The sequence below is a fragment of the Staurois parvus genome, unplaced genomic scaffold, assembly GCF_062004578.1.
Source record: "Staurois parvus isolate SC_StPar_1 unplaced genomic scaffold, SC_StPar_1.0 ptg000243l, whole genome shotgun sequence".
Taxonomy (NCBI): Eukaryota; Metazoa; Chordata; class Amphibia; order Anura; family Ranidae; genus Staurois; species Staurois parvus.
Genome location: NW_028318039.1, coordinates 2,046,973 through 2,071,961, shown reverse-complemented (window position 1 = coordinate 2,071,961; position 24,989 = coordinate 2,046,973). Strand labels below are relative to the sequence as shown.

At 41.1% G+C, this 24,989-nt stretch overlaps 1 protein-coding gene across 12 annotated transcripts in view; it reads right to left on the bottom strand.

Annotated features, from left to right (window-relative positions):
* LMO7 (LIM domain 7) overlaps positions 1–24,989 on the bottom strand; it is a 230,400-nt gene that overhangs the window by 84,524 nt on the left and 120,887 nt on the right. The gene's annotated exons all lie outside the window — the stretch shown is intronic.

Sequence of the window (24,989 nt, the reverse complement as noted above, 5' to 3'; positions counted from 1 at the left end):
TTTTTAGGAAAATTTCCCCACAAATCATTATCACTCAATTCTGCAAGTGGTTCTGATTTACTATCGCTGTTCTCTAGCCGGTCTAAAACCGCTTTTGACCTAAAGGGACGCTTTTTGGACGCCATGGACTTTTCTAAGTTTCCAGGCAGAAAGAACAGTAAAAATGCAGACAGGGCACAGGACAAAGCACTAGGGACAATATGTATGTGAAATGGGATGAAACAGCAATGTTTTACTATTGAAAATTGAAAAAAAAAAAGACATTTTTTAAATTTTTTAAATTTCCCGCCGCCGGCGGCGCCCGTACGTCCCGACGTCACGGGGACTGGAACACAGAAGCCGGATGCCGGCATCGGCCGGAGGAGATGGCCGGGGACGCTGCAGGGGACACATCGTGGGAACGAAGGACAAGGTAAGTGCTGCAGGGACCCCCAGAGCAGCGCCGCATGGTAAGCCCGAGTGTAGCTCGTGGTATAGAAATTCTACCACGAGCTACACTCGGGAAAACCGCCAGGGAGGTTAAAAGAGCCGCGGCTTGCCGACCACTGAGCTACGGCAACCCTATTGCCTGTCACCTGGTGGGCAGTGTGCTCCGGAGCCGCAGCAAAGGTGAAAAAGAGCCGCATGCGGCTCTAGAGCCGCGGGTTGCCGACACCCGCCCTAGGGGATACTTGTTACTGTGACAATAGACAACATTTTGGAGAGATTCATTTGGCTTATTTTGGTTAGAACAGAAGGCAATTCCCCCCAATGGTACACAGCAAAAAAAAAAAAAAAACCAAAACCATATACACTAAAGTGATATTAAAGCTTAGTTTTTTTTTTTTTTTTAAACAAATATATCATACTTACCTGCTCTGTGCAATGGTTTTGCACAAAGCAACCCCAATCCTTTTATTCCCGGGTCCTCCACAGGCGTCCTTTGCTCCTCCCCCCTTGATCAGTATCCCTAATAGCAAGGCACCTGCTATGGGGGCACTAGGGCATGCTTGCTCTGGAGCCCCACTTTATGCATCCCTAAGACACAAAGTCATGGCTCAGCCCCACCTCTCACTCCCTCCCCATTGGCCCACTGGCTGTGATTGACAGCAACGGCTCAGCCAATGAGGGCAGAGAGACCCGAGGCTCCCATGCACATTGCTGGATCGAGAGGGGCTCACGTGAGTATTAGGAGGGCTGTGGGGGGAGCAACACACAGCTATTTTTTTACGTTCATGCATATAATCCATGAAGGTAAAAAACCTCCAGCCTTTACAACCACTTTAAGTAATGATACAATCTTTAAATTACATCTGATCGCAGTAAATCGTAAAATACATCTTTATTCATAATATGGGGCAAAACCAAATGAGAATGAATTATTTCCCTGTTTCCAGTTATCAGGATAGGGCCACCAGAGGATGAGCACTGTTAAGAAATCTGGTTTTAACCAACCACATTTATGTTTGACATTATTGGAACAACCTGAAGGATTTTTTACAAAGGTCCTTCTCTTACTCCATCATAGGCAGTGGACAGGCCTTCCTCCTGGACCAAACAGCACTCACATAATGACCATTGATGGCAATCAGGCCAGGCTAGGAGTACTATCAGCCCATACTGCATAATGACACTGCCCTAAGGGGTGGGTCTACAACTGCCTAGGGCCAAAGAAAGAGGGCTGGATGATGCTTTCCATTATTATGCATACTGCAGTTCAAAAGGGCTGCTTTTACTGGCATTTGAGCAGTTTTTTTTATATCATCTTTCTCTAAACTCCCCATATGTTAGCCTACGTGACCATGTACACTATAGGCATTTTCAGGAGTTTAGAGGTATTCAGGTAGGAGCTTTAGAGCATAAACAAATGTTTAAAAGCACGTTAACGCACATTAAGGCTAGGCGCATTCCCACGTTAATACACTCTAATTGTGTCTATCAATTCTGAACATTAGAATGCATGAACACCAAACACAGGAACGTGCATTAATGTGCATGCAATGCACGGCTTATTACCACGTTTTTGCTACTGCTAAACTCCTGTTGGGAGAAAAAAAAAGCATCAATAGCATACAGTGTGCATTTGGCCTAAAGTGTGCAAAAACAAGGGACGGTGGACCGCGGGGAGGACTTTCTGCTGGGGAAAAATAAAAAAAATCATTAGCATACAGTGTGCATAAAGCCTAAAACTTGGAAAACAAGGGACAGTGGACCTCGGAGAGGACTTTATGGAGAGAAAAAAAAAAAGCATCACTAGGGAACTGCAGTTCCTGAAAGTTACCAGTACTGGTACATACAGCTTCTAACTGCAAAAACACAGTGGACAGTTATTGTCACCATAGATAACAGATGCTCCCACATTATATACCGAGTAGAATTGTCCTGTGCCCTCTAAGCAGAGCTTAAAGTGGTTCTAAAGGCATTCTATGCAAAAAGGTAAAAAGCCTTCTGTGTGCAGCAGCCCCCCTAATACTCACCTAAGCCCCCTCTTGATCCGGTGATGTGCACTGGAGTCTCGGCTATCTCGAGACTCCCTCTTCTCATTGGCTGAGACAGAAGCCACTGGTGTCATCCACAGCCAGTGAGCCAATGAGAAAAGGGTGTGGAGCAAAGCCGCGGATCTGTGTGTGAATGGACACACAGAGCAGCAGGTGCCCCCATTGCAAGATGTTTGACCAGACCAGAGGGACCAGAAGAACCTGCGGAGTACCCAAGAAGAGGAAGATTTGGGCTGCTCTGTGCAAAACCACTACACAGAGCAGGAAAGTATGGACATGTTTATTATTCTCTTTTAAAAAAATAAGCCTTTAGAATCAAGCTTCCCTGACTACCAAATAAAGTCAAAAACTTTCACTAATAGACTGCCACCTGTAACCCTTCAACTCAAATGGGCCTCTACGCACCTTAGCTTCCTTTCTGTTCCTGCAACCCTTGTATATACAAGTAGTCAGCAGAAGCTACATTTAAAGTATACAGAGAGCACAAAGATAAAGGAAAAACAAACAAGAATACAAAACTGAACACGTTAACAGAAGTACTCTAAATCTGTGTCCTGCTCTTTTTTCTGTATATTCTTGAGTTTTTAAATAAATTATTTCTCTAAAAATATTTAATAAATCAGACATAAAGGGACGGGCAGCTATACTTCCAGAAAACATTATTTGTTATGACAAGTTCACTTTAAATGTGATTTAGTGGTTCTCCAATACCAAATGCACTCAGTCTTCCCATATTATTTATATCAATTGTCATTAAAATATAGCTATGTTTCCAGTTCACGGTAAGCCTGTAATTTGCTTATGATTCACATTATCGCAGGTGTAGTCTAGGGTGTGACAAAACAATTTAGGGATTGTCTCATTCTAAAGTACATAGCCAATAACCGCGCCACACTTAATGCATGTATACCTGCATGTAATACAAGCCATATTATGATACATTATCTGTTAGGACTGGCATATTTCAATAACTAAACGTACAACTTGCAAAAAAACTACTATACTAAGCAGTGAGGACTGTACTGCTACATAAAACTAAATGTTTTACAAGCAAAGTAGAAACGCAAACTTTCGTCAAATGTCATAAAAAGGATCAAGGTTTTGAACAAGACATTTCAGCCACAGCTTTGCGGAGGTCAGTGCACCAATAGGACACAGTCAAACCTAGTGATCATCCAAGAAAATGCTGCTAAATTTTTAGATACTAGTTTAAGTAACTGATAACTGATGTTAGAGATTATGGCGGGTGCCTGTGAATGTATAGAATTTTTCATATACAAAAAAACCCTCAATTTGTGTCTCAGCAGACCCAGCACATAACTGTTTCACTAGCAACATGTACCAGCTATAAAATTAAATGCTTGCAATTTTTTTCATGGGAGTGTAGTTGATGTTTGATAAACACAAATATGCAGGATTGAGACGTGAGTTCATTGCCTACGGCATACGTACAAACACTTTCAAAAACAGTCAACATTGCAAAGCTTTATTGGCCCCAGATGGTCACATGGTTTCACGTGAAATCCCTGCCCTGCCATTTCACATAAGGCAGAGAATCATAACGCAACATACCTTCTGCATCTTCTCTAGGATAAAAGTCAATTGGCAGACCTGGATAGCTGGATTCACAAGCAGTAAAACTGCTGAAAGTCAATATATATGGGGCAGATTAACAAGTACAGGATGAAATACAAGAAATATCCCTACGCGACAACCATAGCACAATGGCCATTGGCCAAAGCAAGTGTGGCAAAAACGGAATTTAGAAGAGGATACAGTTTCAATCTATATTTATTGTATTCTGTATGCATTTACAAAAAGATTGCCATGGATGCAGTGTTCAAAAGAGACAATTAAATGGGCATCTCTGGGAATCAAAACCTTTATATCTTTATACAACAGCACATGAAAATAAATTCTGCTCATTCTTTTGTGGAGCAGAGGTTATCACTGTATTATGAACCCAAGCTTTTTTTTTTTTTTTTCTTTTTTTTTTTTTTACACAAAAATGTACATGACTATATAGAAAACTGTGAAATCTGTATAGCTCAAGAAAAATAGTTTCAGTAGGAAATATAAGCAATAAGCTATCAAGCAACTGGAAGTAAACAGACAACTACAGGCGGTCCCTGGGGTTATGAACAAGATAGGGTCCTTAAGTTTGTTCTTAAGTCGAATTTGTATGTAAGTTGGAACAGGTAAATTTTTTTAAGTGCAACTCCAGCCAAGATTTTTGGATAGCATAGTGAAGGGTTAACACGCCTGTAATGTTTGATTTGCTGTCTGTGCCCCTGTTCACAAGATTTCACCTCACTTTCTGCCCCCTGTGACAACTGGATTTTGATAATTTTGGGATGTTGTGGAAACAAAGATTGGTGATAAACCTTTAGTGGAGACACCTTACAAGAGTGAATTTTCCCTTCCTATGGGTAGATTTCCTCTCACTTCCAATTTCTCCCTCAGTTTGTAAGCACAAGTTGTTCTTAGCTTGGGTACTGTCTGTGTCCTTTTAGCCTCGATATACCCGAATATAAACTAGTTATGCATATTTTATTTTTGTAATGAACACTTGCCTATTTTTCTTCAATGTAAATTCTATTTCCTGTGCAAAAACTGTAAGGACAAATATAGCTGGAGCACTTGTTTTGCAACAGCAATAGTCTGCAAAAGAGTTTAAGCCATCACAAGCTGGGCCCTCAGAACCTGTGTGTTGAATTGTATTGTAACTGTACTGTCTCCCATTAGTACTGCACAAGCTGTTGGCACTATACAAATCCTGTGCAATACTACTATGATGTGATTAATATAAGCAGTATAACCTATCAAAGCCTAATGGAACATTTGTTAAAGCCAAAATAAATAAATGTAAAAACAAATAAATAAAATGGCTGTATTTGCATATTTTATTTTAAGTGTACGTAAACTCCGACACCTTTACTCCTGGGGTCGACAACCCGCCGATCGCGGGAAGCCGACAGCTAGATCACGATTAGGGCAGTGCCGATGCTCCATCCAATACTGTACTGCCTCCCACTCCACACTGATGTACAGCCGCTGTAAGGTAGGAGAGAGCTACCCTCACACAGTTGTATGTGTGGGGGGGGGGGGGGGAACAGTGCTATGCAAGGAGTTGTTAGAAGAGAAAATAGAAAATAGGCTACACACATAAGGCTATTCCTCATACAAGTTATTTGTTCACAAAAAAGTAAAATAGAAATACAATTCTTAACAGATGTGTGACCAACACCCTACCACACTATCCGGACACTCAACAAGAAGGTGACCAAGCTCACCCAACCCTGAGACCCCACCACATAAAACATGCTTCCCCCATCACCCAAATCCTCCCAAGGGTCCCTCCGTTCCCCATAGAAAATCCACCCAGCCGCCCCCCGAGGGAGCTAAGGTGTGATACTTGCTCCTGAATCCACCCCCCCTCCCAACCATCTAAGCTGGTAACATACTCTAACACCACACTAGCAACATCAGGTAACACTAAAGCCAGTCCCAAAGCCCCTCTGTGTCAAAAATGAACAGAAAGTGTTGCTGGGTATGGGCTTCCAGTGTGAGGCCAACCTGGACCTACACCATAGCTATAAGGACTTCCTAAGAACCGTAATGAAAAGGTTCAAGGACTACCACCCAAGGACCTATAAGCCATATGGCCAATGTCAATGGGCTATGATGAAATTGTCCATAATGAAAGATCCAAAATAATCAATCTGATGCAAAAGGAAGTTGAAATCGAGTCCCAGTATGGATGAATGGCCAGTCCGGTCCAATGCAGTAAGTGACTGCATGCAGGAGTGTAGACTGTCTTGCTGGATAGTATGCAGCATATACAGTATATTACCAAAAGGATTGGATGCCTGCCTTTACAATCACATTCAATATTGAGTTGGCCCATTCTTTGCAGCTATAACAGCTTCAACTCTTCTGGGAAAGCTGTCCACAAGGTTTAGGAGTGTGTTTATGGGAATGTTTGACCATTCTTCCAGAAGCATATTTGTGAGGTTAGGCACTGATGTCTGACAAGAAGGCCTGGTTCGCAGTCTACACGCCAATTCATCCCAAATGTGCTCTACCATGTTGAGGTCAGGACTGTGCAGGTAAGTCAAGTTCATCAACTCCAAACTCGCTCATCCAGATCTTTATGAACCTTGCTTTGTGCACTGGTGCGCAGTCATGTTGGAACAGAAAGCGGCAATCCCCAAACTGTTCCCACAAAGTTGGGAGCATAAAATTGTCCAAAATGTCTTGGTATGCGGATGTCTTAAGAGTTCCCTTCACTGGAAATAAGGAGACAAGCTCAACCCCTGAAAAACAACCCCGCACCATAATCCCCCCTCCACCAAACTTTACACTTGGCACAATGGGAGTCAGGGGCAAGTGTCACACCTCAGCTCCCTCTGAAGGGCAGCTGGGATTTTTTTTTCTGGGAGGCCAAGGGGACCCTTGGGAGAATTTGAGGGAGGGTGTTTTATGTGGTGGGGTGGGCTTGGTCATCTTTTTGGGAGGGGTCCTACGGGACAGTGTGGCAGGGTTTTGATCACACATCTGGGATGCTTTGTATTTTTATTAATGTAATTTTTGTGAATTTGTATGAGGAATAGCCTTATTATAAAGGTGGGCTCCCCAGGCCATCCTTTGTTGGTTGTCTATGCAGGGAGTTACAGATAACACTACTGCGGGGGGAGGGGGTTGCAGAGGACAGTGCTATGCAGGGGGTTGCAGAGGGCACTACTTCTTGGGGCTGGGGCAGAGGACACTACTATGGGGGGGGGGGAGGCAGAGAACACTACAGTCAGAGGGGCATAGTATATTACTGGGGGAATGATGTGAAAGGGGAAAAAAAAAAAAAAAAAAAGACACCACTGTGGGGGAGCGTGCAATGGATACTACTATGGGAGGGAGCGATTTGAAGCGGGTATTAGACACTACTGTGACACACTGTCTTTATTAGGGCTTTAATTAAGAGCTCTTCCTTAGATAAAGTATGGTGAGAGTAAAGGTGCGTGAGCATAGTCACCCTGAGGCAGAAGTGTGGTATCGGCGGAATCAACAGGTGAAAACAATGGGAAGCCATCACATCAGAAAAACTGGTAAGCCATAACTTTATTACCACTTGCAGGAAAGTGAAAAACATTGAATATCTTGTTACAATGGCATCTGAAAGCGAGTAGAATATATTAGGCAGCAAGTGAACATGTTCTCCCTGAAGTTGAGTTTAAAGCAGAAAAAAGTGAGGATCTGAGCGAGGTTGACAAGGCCCAAATTGTAATAGCTAAATGACTGGCTCAGAGCAACTCCAAAACTGCAGCTCTTATGGGATGTCCTCAGTTTGCAGTGGTCAGGGCCTACCAAAAGTGGTCCAAGGAAGGAAAACTAGTTAACCAGCAACAGGTTCATGGGCGGCCGAGGTTCACTGATGCACATGAATAGCAAGGGCCGGACCATGTAGTCCGATCCAGTAGAAGGCCTTCTGCAGCTCAAATTGTTTAAAAAGTTAAAGAGAAGCAGGGTCAAAGCTATTTTGGCCATATTTCTCCTGTGGGTCACATGAACGCACTTAGTTCTGTACTCCTGTGACCCAGATTGGGAGGACAGCGGGCTAAAGCCCACTGTTGCCTGGCATCACAGAAATAGTACAGGCTCTGCAAAGATCCCGACAATGTCGGGATCAGCCTGGACACCTGACCGGCAGCTAATTCCACCAGTGAGCGCTGGAGGGGAAGAGCACAGAGCCAGTGACTGACAGTCACTGCTTTGTGCTCAGAGTGGACCAGAGAACTTTGATCTGGCAGTTCTCATTGTAGAGAGATCAGGGGACAGCTGCAGCTCAGATTGGTGCTGCAGCCATCTAGGCGAGTATACATTTTTGGGGATTTCACACTGTCAGAACACACAGTGCATTGCAATTTTTTGCATATGGCACTTCGTAGCCACAGATGAGTCAGGGTGTCCATATTGACCCATGTCCACAGTCAAACATGCCTACAATGAGCACATGAGCATTGGAACTGGACAACAGCGCAAGAAGACGACCTAGTCTGATGAATTTAAGAATGGTTTGAGGAACACAAAAATGTTTTTGAGGTATTGACTTAGCCTCTAAATTCCCCAGTTCTCAATCCAATCGAGCATCTGTGGAAAAACAAAGTCCAATTCATGGATGTCCACCTCCCAACCAACAACACTTAAAGAATCTGCTATTGACGCCTTGATGCCAGATACCACAGCATACCTTCAGAGGTCTAGTAGAGTCCATGTCTCCATGGGTTAAGCTGGGTGGTCATATGTTATGGCTGGTTAGTGTTTACATTTTTGCTCTTTAGATACTTTTAAATGACACCTTAATACTAAAGGTACATAGGTGTAATCTATGGTAACAGGACTGTAATTACTATGTAAAAGGTACATGAAATGTGCTCAAGTTAGTAATGACGAGGTTACGGTGTTTAAAAACTCTGAATTGCTTGAAAATCCTACAAATCAATGCAGGTGCTGGGAACAAGTATGATTGTCACTTAAAAAAAAAATAAATAAAAAAGGAGAAAAAGAGAAAAGAGCTAAGCAATTTCGACAGCATTAAAGCAGACAATTCGTTAATTATCTGATAATGAAAATCGAGGCTTTGCAGTTTTCTTTCCAGAAACCTAAAGCACCTGCCTTTCATCCAGCCATTTCTTCTTTTTCTTTTCAAGCAGATATCCTTTGAAGTGGGCAAAGTAGCATGTAAATCTCAAAACTGCCTTTACAATTTTACATATATTTTTGCAGGTTAAACAGTAAATATACATGCATTTTACCTGCAAATGTATCTGTATTTAACAGTTTATGCCATTTATTCCTGGAGCTCAGCTTTATCAGTTACACAAGTCTAGTATCAATCTAGAGGTCTGTACCAAACAAGCCGGCCACACTCCAATAACAGCCTTCACAGGACAAGACCACATAAGAGAGTCTGCCCACACCAAGCCTCACACATTTCACCCAAAAAGAGCCCAATATAGAAATAGGCTTTTCTTTCGCTTCCCCTTGTCTTTAGTATTCACAAATTAACATTATGATCATTAAAGAGGGCATGTACTGTACCTGCACATGACACATACATCCGTTACAAAAATGACAATGTAAACATGGTAAAAATACATGTAGCACCCTCCTAGGTAGGTTGCTAACAGTCTGGGGTAAATTTAATTTGTGGCTTCCCTGTAGCCAGTGGAGCGAAGTTTGATTCATTTTAGCTGGTCTGGGCTATGCTGGCTGCAACCTCTGCTTCTTTGGCCTGAATTCTGGTAGGTTATAGAATTTAGTGGGTCAGAGAAGGTAGACCTTCACCTGTTTATTCAAACAGCCTCAGCCAATCCCTGGCAAGAAGAATGGCCTGCAGGGGGCTGAGATGTGTATAAAAAAGGCTGGGGAACAGTAGGGCCCTTGTCCTGTGGGAAGAGACCCAAGCCTGAGGGCTGTGAGTATAAGAGGCCATCTGGGTCCCAGTTCTAGTTACAGCTAGGGGACCCATGTCTAGAACACCTGAATGCAGTTGAAGGACGTCCACAGGGGATCTGACCAGGAGGCATGCATTGCAGAAACTGGCTGGTACTGCAAGAAAGTATTCAAGTACCCAGAGTACAATGGGTACAAGCCTAAAAAGATCATAGAAAGCCAATTCAAGTTGCCAGCTCAGGGCTTACTTTCACAATGGAGTCCCCTGAGCTGTGTTTCACTAGTCACTAACGTCTCCTTGAAGAGACAGTGCCATAAGAAAGTCCTCCATTACCATTTTTGTACTAGTTCTGAAGCATTCCAAGGCCCACCCTGCACCCGACCCAAGTTTACTAAACTTCCTGCTTGGTTCTTGTGAAGAGAGACTAGGAAGCTACTGCGTGCCTGGCTGCTTCCACTTACTAGGGAATAGAACTCGGGACAAATTGCAGGACCTGTCTGGGATCAATGCACTACATATACATATTAACTGCAAGCAATGCTAATAAACTAAAATATGAGAACACAGATCACCATTACAATATCCATGTTTCATAAAATGTTTTAAAGGCTCATGCACCTGTCTAAAAAATCCTTTTCATATAAACCAATGAAATCATCATTATGGGATAAAAAAAAAAAAAAAAAAAAAGTGTGGAGAGATAGGATTTTTTTCAAAGCAGATGTTAAAGCTGACAAAAACACTGAGTAAAGAGGGGAGATAAGGGGGTGGGGGGGGGGGGGGGTTGGAGTGTAACGTAGAAGCGTGGAGAAAGTGCATTTCACATGGTGAGCAATAGCAATCTCTACCGAAAGGCATCTCATAAATGGTTAGATTAGGGGCTTTGAGCAGAAGCTTCCTTTGGTACTGTAACATATCAGTCTAGTTAGATTGCTCATGTGCTAGGCTTTTTGCTGATAAGCAAGACTGCACTTGCTAGAAATTTATAACTGCACCAATAGGATGATGGAATGGGGTTTTAGAAGTAGTCAGTGTTGTAGTTCCTGTTTTATCGTAGCTCACTGACTTTTACATTTCTGCTGGCCAAACTGTGTAGAACGGGCAGCTAAAATATTCATAGGGAAATTTACCAAGATTGGTTAACAGAATAAGAGAACCAGTTTCCTATTTGGTACAAATACCTGTCATTTACAGCAAAAGATTAGCAATCTTTTCGTGTTTGTGACCTACACCTGAAAGCTTTCCCATAAAACACATACATACTGGTCAGGGGCATATTTAATATTTTCACAGTGAATGAGTTAATTCTCAATTAAAAACCGCAATCAAAGTTATCCATCTTATAATCAGCGTTTCTGTTCCAATTTAAACTACCCTGATATACAGAAAAGCTTGTAACTTCTCTTCCATTGTAATATCAAAAGGACGGCTAAGGATTTGTCAACTGTAGCTTTTAATTCAAAATCAAACCGTTCCATTATCAGGAACATGCAGACGGGAATTATCAATTAGAATCTCTAGATAGGTTATATATTTTGCTGCATTGTCTAATGCAAGCAAATTGCATACAGATGAAAAAGTACATAGTTTTCAACATCTGTGTACCTCAACACTGTGGGTTACAAAAAGGGTCCTACATTTTGGGGTGCTTGGACCTGTACTGTATCACTTAAGCCAATTAACATGCACATTTAAGCTCATGCCATGCTTTCTAGTGTGAATGAGGAGTGTTTGTTTTATGCGATGCATTTCAGTTTTGATTCTGTAAGGTCTAACATGTGGTGTGTAACATGCATCTTCCAGTTCCATTAGCCTATACCAGTCTCTCTCAACCTTTTCAGTGCAGAGGAACCCTTGAAATAACCTTCCGGTCTCAAGGAACCCATTTTAACAATTTACTATATCTACAACTCATAATACATTAGTGTGATAAATCAGTCGGAAGAATGTTCCTTATACTTGTGGTCAATGGGAAGAATCCCCCCTTACAGATAGCTAAAAAGATCCACGGTGTAGGTGGGAACGTATCTGAGAGGTATAAATTGTTTGTCAAGGAACCCCTAACAACCTCTGGAGGAATCCTAGGGTTCCATGGGACCCTGGTTGGGAAACACTGCTCTATACTATGCTGTTCTCTCAAAAACCTCAAGAAACCTTCAATGAGAAGAGTTGTAAATACATGGCACAAACATTCAATGGCTCCATGATTAAGCATCCCACAAAATCAACTTCTGAAGAAGGCTTTTAAGGAGTGGGGAAGATCTGGTGTAACATATAGCTCTGTCTGCATGAAAAACAAATGGCTCAGTGGACTGTGTCATGTGTGATGCTAGGATTCATTATCAGCTTTGAAAAAAGTTAACCAATTGTCCAGTATGCAAAAAGTATTAGTTCATCAAAAAATATACACACAAATCCCCAAACATATATCCCTTAAATAGTTTGCAAATTGTATCGTTTCAGTTTCAAGCTCTAACTGTAGGCTTAAAAAAATAAAAATGAATCTTAAATATTCAATGCTTTTTCTGTGACCAGTTATAATGAACTCTCACATCATGAAAATCAGCAGTGAAATACTCCAGTACAACTGATGCAGTAGGCTCCTAGCAAATGGACTGTATCCATGTCAACAGAATGTGGAACTATCTGCCTACAATGTAGAGAACTGTAACGATGTTTGATATATCCAGAGTACATAAACGTTCAAGAATAAGTGCACTGTAATACAAGACTAGCTAAGGTTCGTACTACTGCTGCTGCATGATGCAAATTTACATGAGTTTTTGGTTTTCACTCTTCATGCGTTCTTTTCAACTCACTAAAATCGCATATACATGTGTTTTACATGTGCTTTCTATGCATGAGGTCTATGGGGCATAAAACGTGCTACTCCAAAAGAAGTACCTGCCTTTTTTCGTATAGCATGCTGTGCTGCATTGTGTCATGCACGACAGCAAATGCTGGAGAAAAAGGCACTAGTGTGAACGGGGCTTATATCCCCCCTATCACCACTTTCCCTGTATCTAGACTAATGCACCCTTCCCCTCTACAGATGCCTACTTACCTTGATCCAATGGTTGTAAGTTTAAAATGTCCAGATTGCTCCTGGGCATTACAACCCCAGAGAGTCCTGGGATGAGAGACGAAGGCTGACAGCCCCAAATAAAAATGTATGAGGCTGTAATGCATGGCAAGGACAGTGAGACCTGCAGCACTGAATATAAACACTGGAGCCTATGGCCATCAGTTATAAGAAAGCATCCGTGGAGGGAAGGATCTTGGGGGCAAAGTGGATAGATGTTCTCTTAAAGTGCACTTATCCTTTAAGCCATAAGTGATCACCTCAACTCTCAAAAAATATGCACTTAAAGGGGAACTTCACTCTAATGGGAAAAAAAGGGTACATAAAAAAAACTTCAGTGTATGCCAGGAGTGAGCAACCTTAGGAGGCGGAGATCTACCTTAACAGTATGGCAGAATAAAAAGATCACCAGCACAGTGTCACTCAGTGTTGCCTCCTCACACCTGATTTAAACCTCTAATTGTCAGACTACTGTGGCAATCGCATGCATTGCACGGCAACCACGAGTTTAAATCAGATGGTGAGGAGGCAACATATTGCTTCCTCACCACCTGTCAAACACACTCGGATCACTTTTCAGAAGAGCAGCAATGCCTGCTGCACTTGTGAATGAGCACTTAGTTGCATTCGGCAGCGGCACCCTTAGGGCTCGTTCCCATGTAGAGTTGGGGGTGGTAAAACCCTGGGGTTGAGTAGCGGTTTTACTGCCCCAAGTCCCTACCCCCTTTAGCTGCTGAGGCAGAAGCCAAAAGGTGTATACATGCTACAGTAGGAATTAAGCCCTCTGTTGCTTTTGGTGGGTGCTACTGCCTGCCAATCGTGACCCATTCAAGTAAATTGGGCCACTCTGCAAGTGCCCCACAACTGCAAGCTTCTGCAGCATCCAAGGGGTTAAAGTAGGTGGTGAGAAAGCAACACTACCTGCTTTAACCCTTTAGTTTGCTGTACTGCACAAGGTTGCAGGGTACTTGCAGAGCGGCCTCGTTCACTTGAATGGGTAATGCATGGCAGGCGCTACGCCCACCAACCATGACAGGGCATATAGATCCTGCTGCAACATGTGTACACCCCTAGCCTGTGCAGCTAAGAGTGTGTGGCTGGGGTTAGTAAAACATGTCTTAAAGTGTTATTAAACCCACAACAGTAAAAGAAGTAAAACAGTAAAATCAGTCTGTATATGCAATAGAACATGCTTGTTATACTCTGTGGAATGTAAGGGGTTAGGGCTCGTTCACACTAGGCTGTTTTGCCAACGCTTGCCAAATGCCCCTATAGCGTTTGGCAAGCGTTGGTCCGGTGTTTGTGGAGCGTTTTTAACGCTCGGCAAACGCTCCGCAAACGCCGCATGCGCGGTTTAGCGGCAGTTGCTAGGCGTTTGCCGAGCGTTAATAACGCCCCACAAACGCCTATAATGCATTTGAGTGGTGTTACCGCTCCGCAAACACCTCGCAACCGCGTCGCAACCGCACCGCAAACGCCGGGCGTTTGCGGAGCGGCACCATAGACGAGAATAGGAGGCTTCAAAGCCTCCTGACTCGACCAGAGGCGTCCGTTTTGCCGTGACGCGACGCAAACGCTCCTGTTAGAACAGCACCATGTGCTGTAATGTGCAGAATTGGCAGAGGCGTTTGGGAAGCGGTAAAAACGCTTCCCAAACGCCTCTCTGCCGCCTGCACACAAGGCTAGTGTGAACGTTAATCTTCTGCATTGTATAAAAAGGATGTTTGATCCCGTCTTCTCTAATCTTTCCCTTATTCCATGTTTCCCATTTCATCACCTGAGATCACAGCCTCAGGGACACATGCTCAGTTTGGTGTGTACTGCTAGAGTTTTTTATTTTTCTTGGGAGAGTGCATGTGATCAGCACAGGGACAATCAGCACTGTCCAGACAGAGGGTCAGGGACTATGCAATCTCATAGGGCAGTGAGAGGAGAATGAAAAGTCCTACAAGCTTTAACCAGTGCTCAGCTGGACACTGATAGAAGTCACAAGACTGCTCTAACTGCTGATGAGAAAAGGTATTTAGCAATTTATATTTCCTAAATTGCATTTCCATGTTCTGTGGGAGACCAGATATAGTGAATGCAGGGACCTGGGTTTAGCAACACTAACTATGGGGTTTTACCACCCCCAAACTGTAAATGAACCCTTACTGGGACTGAGCCCCCTATAAGGCTGCTTTCACACTGATGTGCTGCGGTTTACCTGTACCGTGGTTGCAGCACACTGCATCTGTGACTTTCCTGGGTTAGCTGTGCTTTACTATAGACTTCTATTATATCCTACAGGTGGGGTGCACTTTCAGAAAGCACACTAAATCTCCTGCATTCATGAGTTTTGGTGTGCTTTCAGAAAGTGCACCCCACCTGTAGGATATAATAGAAGTCTATGGTTAAATGCAGCAAAACCGCAGGAAAGCTGCAGGTGCACTGCCCCTGTGGTGTGGGTAAACCGCAGCACATCAGTGTGAAAGAAGCCCTATACTATTATGCCCAGTGTATTGCTTCACACTTCTCTGAAGATCTCTTCTTTCCTGCTGCTGGAGCCACTCTGGAGACCGCTAGCCGAGATAAGAGGTGGAGTGCAGTTGGTATGACTCTGCATGGGACAGGAGCCAGAAATAGAGGAGACATCTGCTTATGCGGCTCTTGCACCCTACTTGAGCGCCAACTTTACAAGTAGTTCCTCTGCATTGCACTCTGATGTTCTGGGATGGTGGGTCAGCGAGCCCAGATCACAATCTACCAGTCACCTGTCCTCGATCTACTAATAGATTGCAATCTGCGGGTTGTGGACCCCCGGTTTATACAACTGCTAAATAAGTCATATAGTAATTGAATTTTATTTTTAAAAAATACCATGCCTTTTCGATCTGCAATGCCACAATTTTCTGTACAATGCTATGCAACCTGGAGGCTTTCTGTACACAAATGGTGTACAGAATGCCCCCCCTCCCCCCAAGAAATATCTCCCGCTTGTGTCATTGGCTTACAGATTTTCCCAGAGGTCTACACCAAGTTACAAGTTTGATTTTGAGCATCCCCTGCAACAAAAATGTCATGTTTGGTGAGATACTCCCAAAGGGAATTCACGCTTAAAAAAGGATGCAGACCCTACCACTTTCCTCCTTAGAACCCTGCAGGTGCAGCAGCTACATGATAAATTATACAATCACTTTCATACAGATTCACTCTGTACATTGACACAAACCGCTGTTTCTTCAAAATAACAAAAAGTAGGACTCTGCAGTCAAGTTTGTTAAAATCCTTCCAATGTACATACAGTAGATCACCAAGAGGAGAATGCATTTTTTTCTCAACAAAAGTGGAGTTACTCTTTAAAGACGGACTGTCCCTTTTCCTGAGACTCTACCACAGGTTTATTTTTATACAGTCGCTACTGAATTTTCAAGCCTTTCCTGCAAAATGCAGCTACTGTTTTTTTCAAAGTTCTTGCAGTATTGCAATTCCCACATTTCTCAGAGGTTATTTATCAAAGTATGGCAGCATTTTACTCTGCATGACCGGCTATGAAAAGGTGATGACTGTAGCAGCACATCTAAGATTATTTGATCCTGTTCTAATCAGAGGTACATAATTTCATCACATACAGATCTCACAGTTCAAAACCTTTTAGCTCATATTCCCACAGAAGTGCTGCTGGTGTCACATTACAACTGGGGCCAAACATCCAGCTAAGAAGGTATAGGAATTATATAATGCCCTGTGTTTCCACAGCTTTTCACAGGGAAGCTTTGCAAACAAGAAAAACAGGGCTTTCAAATTTCCCTTTATATAATGATACTGCAGGACAATCTAGTAAAAACACGTCTAATATTCTATATATGACTGACAGAAATTCAGAAAAAATATTTGCTTAAGACAACTGTATACAGCGAGACTTGCGGCTGGTTCATACCAGATGCAATCTAGTGCTTTTTTTTTTTAATGTGCACCAAAAAAGCATGCGCAGTGTTCTCCATGTATTCCAATGGTCCTAGTTCACACCACTGCAGTCAGTTCCAGTGCACAAAAGTAAAGCCTGCTGCATTTTTTCTGTATAGAACGCATGTAGAATACAGCAAAACGCATGTAAATGAACCAAAAAGCACACTGTCCTGAGATTTTAAGTATCAAAATAGGAAAAAAGGACTGCACTGAGAACAAATCAGAAACACGTGTAAACGCATGTGGCAAAAAGCACCTGTAATGCAGATATTGTGGCGTGAACCAGCCTTTAATGCCAAAAAATACTGAAAACATTTTTTTAAAAACTTACCATAAAATCCTTTTCTTGGTATTTGTTGAGGGACACAGTGTAGATCTTGAACTCCAAACTGAAGGTTCATAATGCAACAACCTGCAGGAGTAGGACACCAAGTACAAAACAAAAATCTCCGCTCACAGATGGCTCTTGTTGGTGGCCAAACTCCTGTTTGCTAAGAGTAGCTCAGTTAGGCCCCCTTCACAAGGGGTGGAAGCCCGCTGATCCCATGCAAAGCAGAGCAGGCAAACAACAGGTCCACAGACAGAGCCCGCTCAATTCTATGAATGGTCATATGTAAAGATGTAAACGGATCAGCTGTCTGTTTACACTCAACTGCCCACTGATCTGCCTAGAAACAGGGGAATGGATCCCCTTCTGTTCTTTTTTTAGCAGACCGGTTTGAATGTGACACCTCAAACGGTACCTATATACACTCAAGAAAATGTATGATTGGATTATAAACTATTCGCATAATTCAATAGGTGGAACGCTAGTCAAAACAGAACATCAGCTAGCAGCTGTTGTACTAAAAAAAAATGATTAAGTCAGAGAAGGGACACACCTCCTCCCACTCTGCTAATAAAGATGACAACATCTTTACTAATCAGCAGTCAGCCAAAAGACAGACTTCAAATTCTTTGCAAAAAGTGTCATAAATACCGTTTATGATAAACCATAAACTGTAAAAAAGCTTTTATACAATTGGGTATTAAAAAAAAATATTTTGTAAACCGAAAAAAACTAAAAGTCAACAGAAAAAAGAAACATCTAGATAACCTTCAAATTGTGACATGCCTGAAAAAAAAAATCATCTATGTAAACCAGAGATGTTCAACCTTTTGACTTTCCTGGGCCACATTGGAAGAAGCGGAATCGTCTCGGACCACAGACAAAACACACTAATAAGGACAGCAAATGAGTAGAAAAAAATTCAGGCACATAAGTTAACGATCACCGATATAGATAATGTACCTGAGTAAAAAACACTTAAATCTTTTAAAATATATTATAAAAGTAAAAGAGGCCATACAACTAGTGCAATATTTAACACTGTTTTTGACAAACTAATGCATCAATAACTGGGTCGAAGGATGTAGTAGCAATTTTCAATGAATTCTCATGGTGCTAATCAGATATTTTGTACTGTTGCCTTTAGTGAGCTTCAGCCTTAAAAATAGTTGCTCACAAATATAGGTGATTGTCAATAGTGGGAGATTATTCTTTGGAAAGAGAACATTTATAAAAGCTCAGTAAAGAGACCCTGTAAAATTTTATTTTTGCCGCGTGTGTTCACCAAGTGTAAACGCATGTTTATTAAGAAAAAATAAAAAAAAAACAAAACATTTTTTAGTTTAGGATTGTGTTGAGCCGTATTCATAGCAGTTTTGGCCCACAAGTTGGGCACCCCTGGTGTAAACTAATTTGTTAAATGATTGCCTTTATAGCCAAAAACTGAAAATTTTTAGTATTCTGTAAATGCTAAAATGTTAAGACAGCCTAGTCCTAGCAGAAACCGTAGTATGCTGATTATGTGTTGTATGATGTACAGTAGTTGTGTGTTCTCTCTCTGGCATAGCAAGGAAAGTATAACTAGAACAGTAGCAGTGCAAACTGTTCTGGTAATGTAACAATCTTACAACGTAATGTCATCCAAAAACCAACATAAAATAACAGCCAAATATAAAATAAAGTTTATGCTGCAATATTCAGCTTCAATTAAGAGATTTGACCCAAAGTACTATTTACTCTGCTAGATGTCCTCAGTCTGATGACCAGATCCATTTAACCAGCTTACTTTTAGACCAGGTTGTCCTAGACCCTCCCAAGCCTGGACAGTGAAATGAGAAACAGCAGTGTGATGAGCTCCCATATGTCACTCTGCTTTCTTTTAATCCGCATGTTTCTTGCCAGCACATGACCCAGTTGGTTCCTTGTAGGTCAGAGTCAGGTACTTACATGGCTTGCATTTAAAAAATACATTACTTTAGTCAAACAAGCTTTATTTTTTTAAATAAGTACAAGGACATTACTAGCAATGCAAATTGTCCCTCATGCTGATAGCTAATAATTAGTTGAAATCTTCCACCACCATTGTAATCTTCCAGTACCGTGGGGTAATAGAGACGAGGGACCTGTCATGCGCTCATCAAGAGTGCAGACTATGCCTGCCTTTTCTGCCCTTTTTCATTCACAGAAGCTATACTATAGCTTCTATAAGTGAAAACTGTCTATGAATGGATGTGGTGGACCTTTCATTCATTCACCCCTCCTCCATTCATAGATCATTTTACATTTACAGATGCTATAGTACAGCTTCTGGAATGGGGGGGGGTCATAAAGGGCAGGCATAGCAGACACTTGAGTATATGCGACACTGAAGCACCAGAAGATTATGGCGGCAGGGGTGGGGGGTGGATCATCAGCATAAGCAACACTTTGCATTAACTTCTGCTGATTTTTTAAAAAGCCTTTTAAACCAAACTTTGATGTATTACAGATTAAAAATCTGTGTTACTTTGTTTCTTTTATATCTGCCTAGAGTTCTGCTTGAAGGCCTTGTTCACACTGGCATTAGAAACAAGTGTTTTTGCATTTCCTTGAACGCCTTGGAAAGCAGCCAAAAATGAATATGGACAGCAGACAGAGCTGTTCACATTTGATAAATGTTTGTATCACTATCATCCTGTGCGACAAAAATGAAGTTACACGTTGAGTCCGGGAGGAGTTGAAGTTTGTTAACTTCTTCCATTTAAGTCTATGGTAACGTGCCATAAACATGCCTGTGGCATTTACAGAACATTTGATTAACGTTCATCAAATATAAGTGAGATGAAAAACCATTCCCCCCCAAAAAAAAAAACCCACAAAAAACACTCGGAGGGCTTCTGGGGTGCATTTTGCCATTCAATGCACCCACTTACATTTTTTCATTTCCTAGTATCCCAAATACCGGGGCTGGGAGGGGCATGCTGTAGGAAGGGTAACACTACCGAAGAGACATATAAACTGCCAAATTATTTAGTTTATATCCTGGTTTACATTTACTTAAAATGTTTAACACATCGCCTTTTTAAAGGCAAAACAGATGGCACTGGTCACAAACTAGAAGAAGTTAGAAAATTGAACAAAATGAATAAGTAACAACTTCATTAAGCCATTTTGTGTAATTTCTCTGGAGAATATGTGATTAAGACGAAAGTATAGTAGATGGGCTGAAAACATACTAAAACAATTTCAAAACATGATTAAAAACAATTCAACTTAAAAAATGCAAGCAGAACATATGGAGCAGACACTTCAGTGATGGACACAGACATCTGGTTGGTCTGTCATTAGAAAAATGTCTGTGTCATTTCTGAAAATATCTAAGGTCCTATCTATTTATATCCAACGCTGTTGCTGCTAGTGGTTGACCAAAGACAAAAAAAAAAAAAAAGTGCAATGGCCAACCTGATAGATATTATGTAACCATTAAATTCTATTTCAATGCACACAAACTATTTCACATAGCTAGCTGACAGACTGAACTATAGTCATAATAAAAACTGAAGTTCAAACTTATTAGTATATTGATTTTGTTTCTTTACCACGAACAGCTCTGTATTACTTAGAGAGTGAATCTGCATCATGTTTTGAACTAGACTGTTGGTAGGAGTGAGCACAAAGGACTTTTTAAAACTCTCCTCAAAAGGTTTTCGCCTTGGCAGCAGCGTTTTTGCTGAAAAAAAAATACCTGATGCTTGTAAAAGTGTCTAACGCTTTTACAAGCATTTAGGAGCATTTCCAGGCATTAAGCGTTTGGGTATTAATTTCATTGGCCAGAATAATACTTTTTTCTGGCCATTGAAATAAACGCAGAACTGCTAAACACAACTAGCGTTAAACACGTTTAGCTGCGTTTACAAGCATAAAGCGTTTTTTTCTGCCAAAACGCTTCTGCTCCCAGACGCACTGGCAGTGGTTTGTTTTTTGTTTCCTGCCTCTACACTCTCCTGCCACTAAAAGCTGCTAAAAGTCTGTGTGTGTATGGACACAGGTTAACATGGAGGGGCTTTGGAAGCAGGAAAAAAAAAAAAACACCCCTAGGAGCAGCTGTAAAAACGTCCTGTGTGCATGAGGAATTCAAATATTAGAACTAAAACACTAACGTTGCAAAATATTTTGTTGAATTACATTGTCCATTGCCGAAACAATCAAAGTACAGATTGTTAAACAGCAAAACCATTATACAGAGCAGGGAAGTATGATGGGTTTGTTATTTTAAAGAAAAAAAAAATCAAGCCTTCAAAACCACTTTTAAAAAGGTTATTCTTAGTAAAGATTTTTTTTATTGTAGCACTTGTAAATTGACGTTTTTTTGACTGTATACTCTGACTTTGCAAGTCAAACAAACCTTATGGTGCTACAATGTAATATATTTCTATTATTTCTTTTTTGGTATTGGTAGAAGTCATAATAAACTTCAGAGTTAGTGGAAGGAGGCGTATACATTTTTTATGTACCATCTTGGTGATTTTCTGTGCTCTGAATTTGGACAGTTGCCCACCATTTTAGCTGGATCTTTGACCTTTGCACTCAATGATGTCATCACATGTGGGTGGTAATGATGGGAGTTTTTATGTTTTACTTCATCATTGTCCCTGAGGAAGATGAGCTTTTGCCTCGTTTAAGCGTCACAATAAAACCTCATCACCGTGTGTTCAGCCATATTTTATACATCAATCAGCCATAGCACTATGACCACTCACAGGTAAATTGAACACCATTGATTATCTCATGACAAGGACATTCGAAAGTAGGTGGGATATATTGGGCAACAAGTGAACTTGATGTCCCCAAGTTGATGTGTTGAAAGCAGAAATTTTAAAATGGGGTGCCTCTAGATGGTCCATAATTTTAAAAGGGCACCCCATTCTATAATGTGGAAAAACTATTCTAATAGTTTTATATATAACGCAGCAACATCCACACATGTAGGACACCCAACATTAGAGGTGATTTATTCTTCCAAAGCAAATACACTTATGCACACTGGTACTGAGTAGTATTCCAGTGTTTCTCTGCTCCCTCAATTTTTTCTCCATCACTGAGCTAATGTGACCCCAGCACTGACAGAAAGGAGCAGGGGAGTGTCAAATTAGGATGCTGTGCAGGCCGCTTGCATACTCCCTATCAACTGAAGATGTCATTGGTTGTACGGACACCAGCTGCTAGAAGGTGGTAATGGTGCACAATGAAAACCTATGGCTTTGTGTAGGTAAAAGGCAGGCTTGTTCCACCTGCTGGCTTGTATACAAGTTTTGGGAAATTTTTAGACCTTTTGCCAAGGCACCCCTGAAGAAACCTCAAGGCACCCTGGTTGGGAAAGGCTGGGCTACACAACCGATTTTGAGCCTTTCCAAAACTGCTGCTCCTGTGGAATAATCCTGGTCTGCATTTATCAGGACCTACCAAAAGTGGTCCAAGGATAGAAAAACCTGGGAACCGACAACTGGGTCATGGGTGAACAAGGTTCACTGAAGCATGTGGGGAGCAAAGGCTGAACCATTTAGTCCAATCCAACAGAATAGCTACTGTAGCTCAAACTGCTGAAAAAGGTTATGCTGGTTCTGATAGAAAGGTGGCATAATCAACACATTTTAAATGTACACATTATGATCTTCATCCAATGTTGAGAACAGTGAACATTTAGTACTTTAGAGTTTTACTTTTCTTTACTCAAAAAGTAACAAAAGAAAGTGGAGGTTGTCGTCTTATATTCAACACAGAGGATGTTGAATATAAGACAACAGAGGTGCTGAAAAGAAAACACCTCTGTGCGACAAGAATTTTTGAATATTCTTCCATTCAATGGACTGAAAACTACTTGTGTTCAGTATAATGCAGGTGTGTCTTGCTTAAATTCTAAATAAAACTCCCATCACTACAAATAAAAGATCATTAAAAAAAATTAAACAAAATGTCTGCAGTTAGGAACTCCTAAATTCTGAATCAACACTTTAGGATGCTTCCTTACTACCAACGTCAACTGTGAAAATGCAACATATTGAATGCATGCCTATTATCTAACCTGCCAAAACACGTAGTTCTCTTAGGAATCATAATTATACTCTAGAGCAGAAGCACATAAGTCATTTTATATCTTCAGTAATCTAAAATATAGCCAGTTACAGAATAGCACTTTAGCCTACGCAAAAAGGAATACGAAATGCTATATGAGAAATGTAAAGTACAGTAACAGCAGCCAGGTTGCTATAGTATGAGCTCAAATTTGAATGTGGTCATAAATGGTCTTAATTAAGAATCTGTGGACAACTACATGACTGTGTTAGGCTTCCCTATGAGGTGTGTATTACTGTCAGAAGCTCTCAGAGATCTTCCAGACAATATTTCCAACTTTCTAGGAAAGCTCTCTTTCAGCAGAAACCAAACTTCCCATTTAGTATGGAGAAAAGATAAGGAAATGGAAATCACGTATGCTCCATATGAACCAAGTTGCACAGAAGAACCTGGTAGTATCTAGAAGGTTCGAAGGTAGGCGGATCTCTCACCATCTGTAATTCTCACTGAGAAATTTGTCTGTATTAACCCCTTTAAGATATCTTATAAACCATTGTAGAATCATGAACTGAATAAAATATGGCTCATCTTTTACATCAAGTTGACATTCCCACAACTGTAATCATTTTCAAACTATTCTGAGAACAGGCTTGATATTGAGTTTCATTTTTTTTGTGGTCTCCTTAGCTACCAAAATCATGTAAAATGACATCACAATATTTCACATAATTATGCCTACATTAAATATTTGTATCAACCCTTAACACAAAGGAGGCCCAGCCGTAAACATTAGTACGGTACTTCTATCACATCGAAGAATAGAAATCATTTGATTCCCATATCCACGTTAAATAGTGTGGAAGGAGGAATCTACCCTGCCGGCTATTATATTTAGACAGCCACTGCACCTGTGGCTGTCTGAATACATAAAAAACTGACTACATCTGATGGGATGAAGTCACTGTTCAGCAGACAATTTTCCATCCATCTCTGGTTTTTCAAAGTCTGCCAATCAGATGGTACACAGCTCAAATTTTGCCAGATTCAGCAGGAATGGGCTGAAATTTGAGCCAGAACTATTAATGGAACTACTTCTGAAAAAGTAGTACAATTTGCATCCTATGATCAAGGAGCAACCAACATAGTATACAAGGTACAAGGACAGAGCGGATACGGTGTTTTTGATCATGCAAGCCATATCTTTTAACACAACTGCTTTTGGAAGGAGTTTGCAGAACACTGTTAGGCTTAGTGAAAATAGGCATATTGAAAATGTGTGAAAATATTTTTAAAGCTTGGAAACCCAGAATTGAATTGTTTTATATGGAACAAGTGTTCACTTTCATTTATTTTTGTTTTTGCCATGCATAATTTGATTTCTCTATGCAAGTCAATGGGAGTGCAATGTAAACATAGTAGACACTGAATAGAATACAGCCATTTTCCAACTAAATTACCTGAATGCATGACACATTTGACTTGCATCTTAAGCTTGTGTACACTAAACCTAAGACCATATTTTTAAAATTATACCACAAAATGGATATAGCAGAAATAAAAATGGCATCGTAAAAACACCCAACAGTCACTTTTTTTTAATCAATCGCAAGGCCTGTGCAGTGCAATTGGGGAAATGTTGCTGGCAAAGCAACT